The sequence below is a fragment of the Muscardinus avellanarius genome (genome assembly GCF_963383645.1).
Source record: "Muscardinus avellanarius genome assembly, chromosome: 18".
Taxonomy (NCBI): Eukaryota; Metazoa; Chordata; class Mammalia; order Rodentia; family Gliridae; genus Muscardinus; species Muscardinus avellanarius.
This window is the reverse complement of record NC_137804.1, coordinates 1,782,287-1,797,472: the sequence shown is the minus strand read 5'-3', so window position 1 is coordinate 1,797,472 and position 15,186 is coordinate 1,782,287.

The window sequence follows — 15,186 nt, the reverse complement described above, 5'->3', positions numbered from 1 at the left end:
AATGTGGATCATGTTGACAATGGTATATATTCACACAGTACTTGGTGCCCTCCCCTCCCCCATTCCCCCTTTCCCCTCCCTCCCAATACTGAGTGTCCAGATTAACAATGTTACATCATTCACCTGTATACACAAATTTGAATGTAGCTTTTTCATTGAAACCTCGGCCTTCTTCCTCCCTTACCTCTAAAAAACATGGTCTCACAAAGTTGCTGAGGCTAGGCTCGAACCTGCGATCCTCCTGTCTCAGCCTTCCAAGTACTGGAATTTACAGGCCTGTGCCACTACCACAGGGCTTGAGCTTTTTTTTTTTTTTTTTTTTTTTTTTTTTTTTTTTTTTTTGAGCAGGTGTGTTGAGTGGACTGAATAGTGCCCATTCCTGCAAAGATAGGTCCACATGGTAATCAATGGAGCCCATGAATGCTCCCTTATTTGAAAAGAGAATCTTTATAGATGTAATTAAGTTGAGGTTCCAAAAATGGGAGACTGTTGGTTCCACAATTTGGCCCTTGTGAATTGTGCTCTAAGCATGGGTGTGCATGTACCTCTATAATATTTTGACTTTGATTCTTTTCCAAGGATCCGAATGGCTGTTGCACCTAACCTTGGGAAAAATCTGTGTGGTCGTAAACTGCCATTTTCCTGAATTCCAGCAAGTGTAATGCTATAGAGATATCTCTCCTGTCTTCCAGAAGGACACAGCACTTGCAGACTGTGTGTGCTCACAGGCAAGAGGAGTAAAAATTCAAAGACAGCCCTAAAAGTGCCCCAAGTCCCTGGTCCTTTGTGAGCCCACTCACAATGCTTTCCAGACAAGCATCTGCTCCTCCACCAGACCAGTTATGACAGAAAGCATTTCTACAAAAGATAAAGAGTGAAGCCTGGCTTGTAGCCGGCTTTTTGCAGTGCTGGGTCAAGTCTCTGGTTGTTCAACTTAATCACACCTGAAAACACTCTCTCCTTTATGGACCACCTAAAGACCTGAAAGCACACGTCAGGCATTTAAACCCACATGTCAGAACTGACATGTTAACCAGGTGTCCCCTCTCCTTCCTTCTTTTGTGTTTTTTCAATTTAAAAGAAAACAAGAATTAAAATTTCCTCGATGTTTAAGGAATGTGAAAGTATTTTTTTTTTTTCCTTTACACTCCTCATCTCAAAATTCCTCTAAATTTAAAGTAGCTCTGTTGACAATGAATGGACACAGAGGCTGGTGGAGGAATTGTTTCTCCACTGTCAAAGTAACCACAGGCAGCCATTCAGTCCTGCACGCTGGAGCTGTATAGCCTGGGTCTATGCTGAGATGGTGGCCAATATCCCCTTGGCCACATTGACCTCTACTGGGTAGAATGTGACACCAACCAGCTGGGCTCAGCCTGGAGATTTTCTCCTATGGCTCCAGGCTCCAGCCAAACCTCTTCAGCCTCTAGAGATATCTGCCCAGCCCAAAGCAGACAGGAGCAGCTTGAGAGTTGTGCAGGTCATTTTTTTATTTGTCTATCTTTTATTAATTAGTGCATTATAATAATAAAATGCAGTGAGGTTCAAAGTGATACATGTATGTATGCACATACCCCTTGGTGTGTCCCAGCAGATTCCACCCAGCTGCCTCTTTCCTGCTTCCCAGGACATGCTAGCGGGATGAGTAGGGATACCTTTATGTGTGGACATAATATGATTTGGTCTGTTTTCTTCTTCAACAGTTCCCTTGTTTACCCTTCCTACCTTCCTCTTCTAATCCCTTTTCATTCTGCTGGTCTCTGCTCAGTTATCTGAAGTCTCTTTTCTCTCCTGTTTTATCTCTGTAAGAGAAGACATACAGCCCTTGACTTACTTTCTGGATTTTTCTGATCTCACTTAGCATATTGACTTCAAATTCCATCCTTTTTTGGGGGAGGGATGGAACCCAGGGGCATTCTACCACTGAGCTACACCCCCAGCCCTACTTTTAATTTTTTTTTTTTTAATTTTGGAACAGGGTCTCACTAAGTGGCAGAATGCATCCTAAACCCTGAGGTTGTCCGTGAACTGACTACCCTCCTGTCTTAGCCTCCCAAGTACTGGGATCACAAGCATGTGCCACCATGCCCAGCTTCATTTTTTTTTTAAACAAATGACATAATACTGTTCTTCTTATTGGCTGAGTAAAACTCTATTTTGTGTACACACCACATTTCCTTTTTCCATTTGTTTGTTGACTGGTACCTACGTTGGTTCCATGATTTGGCTATTGTGAATTTTTGCTACTTTAAACATGGGTATGCATGTCTCAGTATAATATGCTAACTTTAATTCTTTTACTTTAGTGTGTGTGTGTGTGTGTGTGTGTGTGTGTGTGTGTGTGTTACTGGGGATGGAACCCAAAGGCATTCTACCTCCGAACCACACCACCCAGCCCAATTTTTTATTCTATATTTTGAAGCAGTGAGGTTTGAAGGGCCTCACTAAGTAGCTGAGGCTGTCCACGAAACATGGTCCTCCTGCCTCAGCCTCCCAAATGCTGGGATTACAAGTGTGCACCACCATGCCGAACAACTTTAATTCTTTAGAAAAGATACTAAGAAATGGTATAGCTGGTACATGTAGCAGGTGATTTGATGGTGTAATTAACTGGGGGTAATCTTGATTTTATTTATTTACTTTTATTTGCCCGAATTACTCAGATTCAATGTCCCCACAGATCAAACATATGGGCACTTATTAAGAGTGTATTCTACAAGTGTATTTGTCACTTGAGATTCTGCAGACCCAGCCTAGAAAAGAGCCAGCGATGGAAAGCCCCGGCAATTGCAGCCAAGTGAAATGAGCGCCATGCACATCAGCTTAGTGACCTAAATCAGGTGTTTGATGAGGGCTCTGAGAATTGAACATTGCAAAACCCAGTTATATTGGCCAAAGGCATCTAGTCTCTCCCTCACACCATTTCAGTGCGGGTAAACACAGAGGGATGTGAGATTTCTCCCTCCCCATCACTGTCTTTCTCTCCTCATGACAAAAGTGCCCTCTTCCAGCTTCTTAGTTTCTTGCTACCCCCCCATGTTGTGGATTCCTGCACTTGTGTAGGAAATCTATCTCACATATAAAGAGAACATCAATTAAGTGTTTCTGCTCATTAGCGACAGAAAGTGCCAAAGACTTCCTTTCTTACTGTCTAAAGAACCTGCCCATGGGGCACCTTCTAAGGATTTCTTTACAAATAAAGAAATAAAACCATAAAACCTGAAACCATCCATCTGTCACTGTCTTTTGTCTTCCTGTCTTTCCACTCTTCTCAGGTGGGTTTTTTTTTTTTCCTTTCCTTTTCTTTCCTTCCACATTTCGGCACTCTACCTTTGAGGAAGGTACACTCCGTAATGCGGTTTGACTTAAATTATGACCCTGCTGCACTATTTCTTTGAGCTGCTATTTTCTCTGCCTGTTCCAGCTGCTGAGCACAATTGCTACAGCTCAATTATTAAAGAGATGCTAAAAATAGCCCAGTGCAAGGCTGTCGACAAAGAAAAATCATTCCGACACAGCAAGAGACACAACCTGGGCAGAGAGCTCTCACTGTTATTAGATCCTTAATTCTCCCACCCCCCTTCCCCGTGATGCCTTTCTTTTCTTTCTTTCAGCAATAATAAAATAATAGGCAGCTTAAAAGGTCTCCCTTTTTTTGTGCCCACAGGAATTTGCATAAGCTGATGACTGCTTTGCTACTGAAGTGACTCCTTATTAAAGAAGCAGTCTTGCCTTAGGAGCCTCCCTGCATAGCCCCATGCAGAGGTTTGTACAAATGATTCTTTTCCCTGCGGAGGGAGAATGTGTGAGTGTCATTCACGGAGACCTGCCAGGCTCCCAAGTGCCCCTCCTGAGAAGCATCCTGAGCTATTGAAATCAGTTCTCCTCCTGAGGTTCCTTTAGAAAAAACAATATTTTTATAATATAGGAATCAGAAAAATTAGGACAAATGCCCTCAGGTTTTGAGAGAATTGTAGTCTCGGTGTTTTGTTCAGTCCCCAGTAAATTATTTGACACTGCTTGCCACAATTGCCCCTCTGAGCTTTCCTTTTCCTTCCTATCTATCTATCTAATCTATCATCTATCTACCTAATTTCTCTCTCTCTCTCTCTCTCTCTCTCTCTCTCTCTCTATATATATATATATATATATATATATATATATATATATATCATATATAATGTTAAATGAAAACACTATTTTTCTTAAAGAGAGAAGCACTGCAATGTGGTCAGTCTTAGAAAGATGTAAAAAGCCTGTGCTTCAACTCACAAGTCTGAAAGTGAGGGTGTGATGTTGACTTTAAAGGGTCATTCTGTGGATGCGACTGAGAAATGATGTGGAAAGATAGAAGAAAAGTTTTCGAAAAAATAAGGCTGATCATTTTTGAGAATGAAGTATAAATGTGTTTGTTAATAGAAACTGCAGAAATCCAGGCAAAAAGCAGGAAGAGGACTAACACATGGTAACATTTTGAAAAGTTCAAGTTGTTTTTCTCCAAGCAACTAGGCAGGAAAACACACACATACACACACACACACACACACACACACACACACACACACACACACACACAGACACACACACGCCCATGCACACACACACGACAATTAAAAAAAAAATTATTGCCCAACTGTGGAAATAAAAAAAAGTTGTGAGCAACAAAATCTTAGTCAACATTTAGTACTATAAAGAAGAGGAAATTATTTTGAGCTCTGAGGGAAAAATGTATTTGTAAATAAATTTATTACTTTTAGATGTTCCTTATTCCTTTCTTGGATGTATTATCTAAAGATTCATAGCAGCCAGCAGGACTGAGTAAAATCAAAGATATCATGAACAAAGAAGTCATAAATGTTGGGAGGGAAAAAAGGATTATGGAAAATGAAGCCTATAAGTGCAGAATTCAAGCTTTACTACTTGTTAATAATGTATGATACAATATAAATACCAGAAATATTTCTGAAAGAGAGCAAATATAAGAAAAAAGAAGAAAAGAATCTTCTGTGGAAGTCTATATTCTTACCATAAAAGTGGAAAATTAGCATAAGAAATTATAATGTGAAAAATAAGTATTCCAGGTTAATTATTCTTCATATTTATGAAAATATACAGGTATGAAAGGTATTTTGTGTTTATGTTGATATCCTTAATTAAAATAAAAATAAAGCTGAGCATGGTGGTGCACACCTGTGATCCCAGTACTTGGGAAGCTGTGACAGAAGGTTCACAGGTTCAAGGTCAGCCTCAGAAATTTAGCAATAGCCTCAGAAATATTTAAGACTCTATTTCACACACACACACACACACACAAAAATAAATTAAAAAAGGGTGAGAGTGTAGCTTGGAGGTAGAATGACCCTACGTTCAATCCCTAGTATAAAAAAATAATAAGTAGATGAACAACAATAATATTAATAATTTATAAATCAATATAGAAAATAATATTAAGCCGTAGGAAACGTGGGAATTTTAAAAAGCAAAGAGGCATAAAGAAGAATACAAAAACCAAGAGCATACACAACAAAAGCAAAAATAAACAAGTGAGACCTCGTCAAACTGAAAGTCATCTGCATAGCAAAGGAAATAGTAAAAACAAAAAGAAAAGAAAAGACAGTCTGTGGACTGGGGGAAAACATTTGGCTGCCACATAGCTGGTAAAATATTAATATTCCAATTGTACAAAGGACTCACGCAACTCAATAACACATTCACAAAAAATATAACCTAATTTTAAAACCCGGCAAAGGTCCTGAATAGGTATCTCTCCAAAGAAACATAAAAATGGTCAACAGGCATGGCCCGGTAGTAGTGAATTTGCCTAGCATTTATGAGCTCCTGGGTCGGAACCCAAGCATGACACTTAATAGGAAAAAAAAAATCCCCAGGTATATGAAAAGGTGCTCAGTATCACTCATTATAAGAAAAATAGAAGTCAAAACATCAGTAAAATATTAAATCGTACTTCTGAGGATACTCCTTATTGAAAAGACAAGAAGTGTACGTTCTAGTGTACAAGAGTGCTGCTGTACACTATTAGTAATTATTGTACACTATTAGAAATGAACTTTGGTAAAACAGCTGTGTAAAGCACTATGCAGGCTCCTAAAGTATTTGAAAAGAGACCGTCCATAGGACCCAGCAATTCAGCCCCGGTTACGTATCCGAGGCAGTGAAATCATCACATCACAAATACAGCTGCATCCGCATGTTCACTGCAACATTATTTGTAATAGCCAAAAATAGGAACAATCATTGTGTCCACCAATAAAAGAATAGATAAAGAAATTGTGAGATAATCATACACACACTGAAATATCATTTAGTCCTAAAAAGAAGATCCTACCATTTGAGATAATATGCACAAATATAAAAGAAATTCTGTTAGATGAAATAATACAGACTCAGGAAGAAAAACAATACTTCATGACCTCACTTACATGTGGAATCTTTTTTTTTTTTTTTCTTTTCAGTACTAGGGATGGAACCCAGGGGCATTCTTCCTCCAAGCTATACCCCCAGCCTGATTTTTTATTCTTTATTCTGAAACAGGGTCTCACTGAGTTGCAAAGGGCTTCACTAAGTAGCAGCTGAGGCCATCCTCAAACCACGATCCTCCTGCCTCAGCCTCCCAAATGCTGGGATTACAAACATGTGCCACCACCATGCTCAGCATGTGTGGAATCTTAAAAAAAACAATAACAACAACAACAACAACAAAACAGCCTGTAATTCTAGGACTTGGGAGGCTGAGACAGGAGGATCACAGGTTCAAGGACAGCCTCAGCAACTTAGTAGCTCTCAGCAATCTAATGAAATCTTGCTCCTAAAAATTAAAATAAAATAAAATATGCTGGGGGTGTAGCTCAGAATTAGAATACCTCTGAGTGCAATCCTCAGTACTTAAAAAAGAATAAAAAAAAGCCAATGTGATAAAGTCAAGGTAGATTGATCATTATCAGCACTGCAAATCTGATGGAAGTAACTTGCTATTGATTCTGGTTATATTCTGGTGACCTGGGAGGATGCTCTCTTGAGAAAGAGTCTTTTTCAGAACCTCTACATCTGTTCCTTTAAAACATCCCAGTATTCAGAAAATGAGTTTGGCCTGTTAGGGCCCTAACTGACTCATTGCATTTTTAACTCCTAAATCTTTTCTTCTTAGAGTAGATCTATCTCAGGTCAGAGCCCCATGATCTTCCAAGATCTCAGGTCAGGGAACTGGCAACCACGCTGCTTTATGCTCTTCTTGTCCACTTAGCATCCCAAGCCATCAGCAAATCCTGCAGGCTTCCCTCGTCAACGGAACCCTCACCTCGCTCCTTTCCATTGCCACTGGTCAAGTAAAGCGTCATTTCTTCTTTAGACTGGTGCCGACTCAAGAGAAATATTACATGAATCACATACACAATTTTACCATTTCTAGTAGTCAATAGTGGGCTATACTGTTATATATTCCAGTATATTTTCATTTCAGTATGTAAGCACTATTCTTAAACAGTAATGAGATCTTTTATAATCCAATGTGTATTGCTATTTAGTTAGTTAGCTAGTTATTCTACCTCTGAGTCACACCCCCAGTCCTATTTTACCTTTATTTTGAAACAGGGTTTCATTAGGTTGACGAGTCTCACTACTTTCTGAGAAAATTAAACCTGTGATTTTCCTGTCTTGGCCTTCCAAATAGGAGGATTGCAGATGTGTGCCACCATGCCTAGCTCCAGTGTACATTTTAGTAGACCTTGATTATTTGATAGTTAATTTTTCATTTGAAGTCTGTAGTCTGCACTTCATAGTTTTCAATACTTACAGGTAAGGAAGCAAATTCATAATTTCAGATTATTCCAACTAGACTACCATGTTTTACAAGATATTGGTTGAGTATCAAAAGAATAAATTTCATTTAACACTTGCATTCACACTGACAAAATTGATTTATTTTTTTTAAACATTTGATCTGACTAGGAAGTTAAATATCAGTTTCAAAACTGTCTAAGTCAGCAGGTAAGTTCACTAACTCAGATAAAACCTCAAGTTTAGTTAGCATCAATATTAGAGGCACATTCTGCATATTAAAAGAAACTATAAAATTATCAATATTAAAGAATTTTAAGTTGTTCTTAAAGTTTTTAAAAACCAACTTAGCTAATACTGTCGGTTGTAATGGAACCTTCTGCATACTGATTTAAGTTAGAAAATTTTATAAAATTATTATTTTCACATCAAAAGTTTTAATTTTAGTACAAATACACATACTTTTCCAGCTAGGTCATAAATAAGCAATTCCTTTTTTTTTAGAACATCAAATTTAGCTTGCTTATATGCAACATGATATCAGAGAGAAAATAAGATACACTGACATTTTTGTCTTTGATATTTTGAATATTTGAATTATTCAACTTTTTACTTATTCATATAATTCAGATAATGGAATGCTGAATAATTTTTTTTTGCTTCAAGAAAGTATTGACTTTGCATTTTTAGCACAGTAAACCTGTAAATCTTTTCTGAGTTGACTAACAGACATTGGCTAGGAACATGACATCATATCTGCTATTTCTATCAACATTTCCATAAATGTTGATGAGTTAGAACATTTGAGTGTTTACGTTGCTTAATTTTAATGAATATACTCATTATAATTTCATGGAGTCTGCTATAGGAAATTGAGCAAAAATATTTTAACTATGTATCATACAGTAGTACAAAGCTATAAAGGAAGAATCTAACTCTTATATTTACAACAAATATCGGGATTTTTGGCCCAGCACCACTGGGGCATTGTAGTTCTGAATAGAAACCATATATCACTAAAATTTTTCTTTCATAGGTGTGAAAGATCCAGTATTAAACATGGCAGAAGTTCCATATTTAAAACTCTGAATTCATATTTCTCCCAAATTTCAAATTTATTTGTAAAAAATAATATATTTTTAATTTAGCTATGTTTCTTATGTTGCACACATACCTAAAAATAAAAATATTAAAATTGAAACATTTCATCTTTAAGGGAAATTTTAAAGCTTTTTCTTAATGTGTAATTCAAGTGTCCATAAAGACAGATGGAATAGGCTGGGCGTGGTGGCGCACGCTTGTCATCCCAGCATTTGGGAGGCTGAGAAAGGAGGAGGATCGTGGTTCACGGACAGCCTCCGCTACTTAGTGAGGCCCTCTGCAACTCAGTGAGACCCTGTTTCCAAATAAAAAATAAAAAAATAGGGCTGGGGGTGTAGCTCAGAGGTATAATGCCCCTGGGTTCCATCCCCGGTACTGCAAAAAAAGAAAAAAATAGACAAAATAGTCGAAAGAACCCCTTTTTACTCATTTCCCCAAACTCTATGCTCTGAATCACTTTCCTTCCCACCTTCAATATTGTTCTCTGAATTTTTAAATTTTTATTGACACAATGTATATACATATTTGTGTAATTCAGTATGTTTGGCTTCATATATCTGTTGGGTAGTGATTAACTAAAGGTGATTAGCATACCCCTCATCTTAGAATTTTATCATGGTTAGGGTGTGTATTTCCAAATTCTGCTCTTCTATTTTGAGATATATAATAAATTATTGCCAATTATACACACTCTGAAACGCGTTTTTATATTGTTAGAAGGGTATTATAATTGTAAGGAAAATTCATTAGTGGATTAATCAAAGGTCTTTCAATTTTTGTCGATATGACATTTTATACGATTTTCTAATTAAGTTTCTATAGCAAATATTATAATTTCTGTTCCTATAGATTTATTTAAAAATATTCTTCTCCAAAGTGCCAGTAAATTTTATAACTTACCAACATTATAGTTTTAGATCTTCCTAAAATTCATCTGAAAAATTGTGAGCAACTAATTCTGATTTTAGATAACCAATTTTGTCAGTTCGTTGTTCTGTCTCTCAGAAAGTTGACATGTTCACTATGTATTTGCTAACTACAATTCTTAATATTGTCTATTTCTTCAATTATTAAAATTCAATTTTACTCTGGTGCTGAAGGCTGCAATTAAAATTCAATTTTACTCTGGTGCTGAAGGTTGCAATTTCTATATATAATGAAATTTGGATATATTTCTTTAGTTTCTCTTTCAACTCTACTTTACTGGTTGATCTATTGTTTTTGTACTCAATTCTGAAAGAACAAGGTTCTTTTCTTTTAAATTTAAAAATTTGTTCATACTTATTTTTTAAATCAGATAATTCAATCATGTAGCAATTAAAATGGTTTCAATTTAATTAAAATCAACTAATTCTATTTAATTAAAATTATACTTTGAATGAGTATTCTTGTAATATGTGTAATCTGCACAAAATATTTTAAAAATCACTTTACAAGGTCACATCAGGGCAGAAGAAAGAAAAACACTTTTGAATTAATTTATTGACACTGAAGTGGAGAATTGTTTAGATATAGTTCTAGAAATAATGTATGTGCTTGATGGACACATTCTAATATAACAAATATCTATATGATACAATGATTAATGCCAAATGTCGTCCAATGGAAACACTAAAGCTGAATCTAGCAGAAAAAATATTTTATCCCAGGTTAGTTTCTTAAGTTTAAAATGAATCAAAATGAAATTAAACTTAACATTTGTGTTTTGAGTTATAGTAGTGGTATTTTACATGTTTTAATGACACAATGTAATGGCCACCATATTTGGGCAGAAAAGATACAGACTGCTACAAATTTGTTCTAATTTATCTTTCTGTCTCCTTCCTTCTTTCTAATCAACTCTACACAGGGTAGGTTATTTTTATTTTTTATTGGTGCATTGAATTTATACATCAAAATGGAGTTTAAAAAAACTTGTGTAGACATAAATGCACATATCACCTAGTCGGCCCCCACCAAGTCCCCACCTCACTCCTTCCCCATCCCTCCCTCCCATGCTTGGCTTAGTGGTTGACAACGATATGAATAAGTACATCATGTGCATGAAAGAGTTTCCTTCTTCCACCCTCCCATCCCCACAGTTAGGTTGCCTTGTTTGCTCCTCTATAGGCTCTACATTTTTACCTGGAGTCCTCCTATGACCCCTTTCACCTTAGCTTTCACATATTAGGGAAAGCATCCGATTTCTTACTTTTTGCTACTGACTAATCTCACTTAGCAGAATGTCCTCCATTTCCATCCATTTCCCTGCAAATGTTGCAATTGTGGTTTTTTGATGGGTGAGTAAAATTCCATTGTGTACACATCCCACAGTTTTGTATTCCATTCCTCTGTTGATGGACATCTTAGCCGGTTCCATAGTTTGGCTATCGTGAATGTTATATTTCTGTTGTAGACCTTTTCATGGCTTATCAACATAATTAGTAAATAATTCAAACATCTTACCACATTTTCTTACATCCCTCTGCAACCACTAATGCTACTTGTACTTATACTAACCCTTGCTCCAGATCTCTAACTTTAACTTTTTAAATCCTGCTTAAAATTTTTACACATTGTGCTTAATTATGACAGAGCTGCATTCATCGTTCAGGACAAAAATGAGTTTGATCTCAGTGATGTCTTGGATGACAGCATTTATTCTTTAAAATTCGTCTCTATCTCAATGCCTGATTCGTTTCCTTTCTAGCCTTAGTTTTGCATAATTGTATGGCGGTGTTATTGTTAACTTATTTCCAATGAGGAAAAAGCTATGGTTAATATGTATGTAAGGATTTAGTAGAAAATACAGAAACATGTGAAATAAAAGTATTTTTGAAAAGGAGATGGAAAAAATTTTTAAAAAATGGTAGAACGGAAAACAAATAAAACCAACACTGTAAGCAAAGTGAAGAATGCCTTTCATTAACTCATAAATATATTCAATAAAGCCAAGAAAGGATAAGTACATTTGAAGATAAAACATTAGAAATTTCTCAATCAGAAATATAAAATGAATGAAATAAAAAGAACAGAAGATCGAAGGACTGTGGGACAATTTTAGAAAGTGTAACACATGCTTAGTTGGTGTATTAAAGAAAAGAGAAAAGGAGCAGAATAAAATAAACATTTTCAGAACTAACGAATGACAACTATTCGCAATTAGTGACAGTCACAGTGCCACACGTTCAGTGTTTATTTACTCAGCTTGGTGCTGAGAGAAGAACAAGCAAAATAAATATAAAATGCCATACCATCAGTAGCATATTCTAAGTGAAAAAAAGCATACAAGCAAATTTTGAATGATACTGGGAGAGGGGAGATGAATGAGTAAGAGAGTTTACTAAGGAATTATTGATGACTTCTCATCAGTAACCATGCAAGTAAGAAAAAGATGGGTGAAATGGATGTCAGAAAGTTACAAGTAAAATAAACCATGAACCCATAATTCTATAGGCAACGAAATATCCTTCCAGAGTAAAGAAAGTCTACCTCTGACAAACAAAAACACAATTTGTTGCCAGCATAGCTCTGCAAGGTGAAGAACCTGTACCCCAAGCCGACCAGCCTTAACATATTTATTGATGAGAATCAGGACGCTGTCCTAAGATAAGAAGGCAAGAGATTCCTTTCTCCACAGTTCATTCAACATCATACTAGAAGCCCTAGATAGTGCAATAGGATAAGAAAAATACAATAAACGATGCCCAAACTGGGGAAAAAAGACATAAAACTGTACTTCCTAAGTACTTAGATAAAATTTAAAATTCAGTACTTAGCTAAACATCTAACAAAATTTATGTGGATTTTATATGCTGATAATTATACAACTTATGCAACATGTTAAGTAAGGAAATGGAGACCATAAGCCTTAAAGTGGTGAACATTTAATTCTTCTAGTTTGAGCTGTTGATTCTCACAATCCTTACCAAAATACCAGTAAATTATTTGTAGATACTGACCCATTGATTTTGAAGCTTACCTGGAAAGGCAAAAGACCTAAAATTAGTGAGCACAAATGAAATATAACAAATCTAAGATGCTAAAAACCCATCAAAAGTTGAAAATAAGTAAAAGACGCATTTATGCATTGAACCCACTGGTCATCATGGCTTAGGAACACAGTACAATGCAGGGTGCCGGTTGTTCACCCTCGTGGTCATGTGGCTCACTGCCCAGCAATAAGAGTATCCTACCATATATTGCTTGTCCTGGGAAAGACGAAAATTCTATCAAATGCATATCATTTTACAGCATTACAAGGTAAAAAAAAATTCTCTTACAATGAGCCATTGTGAATTGAAGACCATCTGTGGAACAGCAGAGGAATGAATTTCAAAAGATCACACCACCTGACTTCAAGACTTACTATGGAACTACAGTAATGAAGACAGCGTGGGATTGGTTGAAGAATGAGCACAGAGATCAATGGAACAGAATAGAGAGCCCAGAAATAGACTCAGGCAAAAATAGCCAGCGAGGCTTGACAAAGGAACAAAAGCAATGCACCAAAGAAAGCAAGGTCTTTTCAATACATGGTGCTGGGACAATGGGATGCACATTCTCCCCCCCCAGAAAAATCTAGACACAGATCTTACACCTTTTACAAAATGAAGTAGATCATAGTGCTAAATATAAAAAGCAAAAACGATTAACATTTCTAGAATTAAACCCAGGAGAAACAGCTAGGTGACCCTGAGTCTGATGATAACTTTTTAGGTACAGTACCAAAGCAAGATACATGAAAGAAAAAAAATAAACCTTAAAAATAGAATGATTCTTTCCTGGCAAAATTATTTTCTACTTAAGAAGATGGAAAGGCAAGACAAAGACAGGAATATCTTTAGAACATTAAAAAAAAACAATTTCAAAATAATATGGTAAGACTAAAAACTAAACTCAGAAGTTTAAGAAAAACTATTAGTGGTTACAAGCTTTTCTTGGAGTTAGAAAAAAAAAAGAAAGGATAAAATGAACTACATTTCCAATAAGAAAGGTGATATAACCACAGATATCAATGGATACTGGGCACATATGAAGCTGCCGAATCTGACACAATGAACTATGTTTACCTAAACAGAACAGAATTAATTAAATGAATGCAAAATGTTGCTCATATTACTTATATACCTCTTAAAGTGATTCTATTCAGATGATTTCATGATGAGTGATGTCAGACAGTGCCTCTGATAATGACATACTATGAAACACAGAAAATGGTATCATGTTTCCGATTAAATTTTGTGAAGGTAAAATTTCTTGGTAATAAGTCTCATTACAAAAATTATTTTGTATTTATTTTATGATATGGTATAAATATCCAATAACATTCATACTTTTTTTTTTGGTGGTACTGGGGTTCCTGGAAGCCCTTCTACATCCGGGCTACACTCCCAGACCTATTTTTTATACTTTTTTTTTTGGAAACAGGATCTCTTAAGTCAGCGTGGCTGGCTTCGAACCTGCGAGATCCTCCTGTCTCCACCTCCCAAGCGCAGGGATTACAAGCGTGCACATTCATACATTTTGTTAAAGAAAAAAATCTAAGATCAGAAAACTCTTCAGCTAAAGAATTAATGTTATATTAGTTTATTATAAAATCTTAATAGCAAAAGGTATAGACTTTTTAAAAACCTTAGAAGCTCATTATACAGAGATATTAATGTAAAGTGTGTTGATATGTTATAATGAGAAAATACAGTTCCTAAGGAAAATGATAAAGTGTTAAAACCGTGTTTCATTATGTTTAACTTATATCTCTTGTAAAATTTTTAGTAAAACAGATAGAGCGTGTGATCTGTATATTTAATCTCAAACTAATAGTTTACAATTACCTTAATAGTAACATAATTGGTATATTTCTAATGAAGTCAAGAATAAAAATAGAGTACAAGCCTTATATTTGTCATGTTGGCTAGAACATCACACTCAGACATGATTATATAATCAATCGTATAAATTATCATGCTCTTTCTTTGAACCAGTGTCAAGAGTTTAGTGCAGAGCTTGGCATATAATATATGCATGACAAATATTTGTTACTATTAGCAATAGTATTTGTTTTAAAACTAAAAATGAGTTGCAAAACTGTTAAGACCAAAAAATCACTAGAGAATAGTTTTAAAAATGATACACAAGTGGCCCATGGTGGCACACACTTGTAATTTCAGTACTCGGGAAGCTGACAGAAGGATCGTGGGTTCATGGCCAGCCTCAGTTATTTAGTGAGGACCTGTTTCAAAATTAAGAACAAAAAAATAGGGCTGGGAGTGTAGCTTGGAAGTAGAATGCCCTTGGGTTCAATCTCAGTAC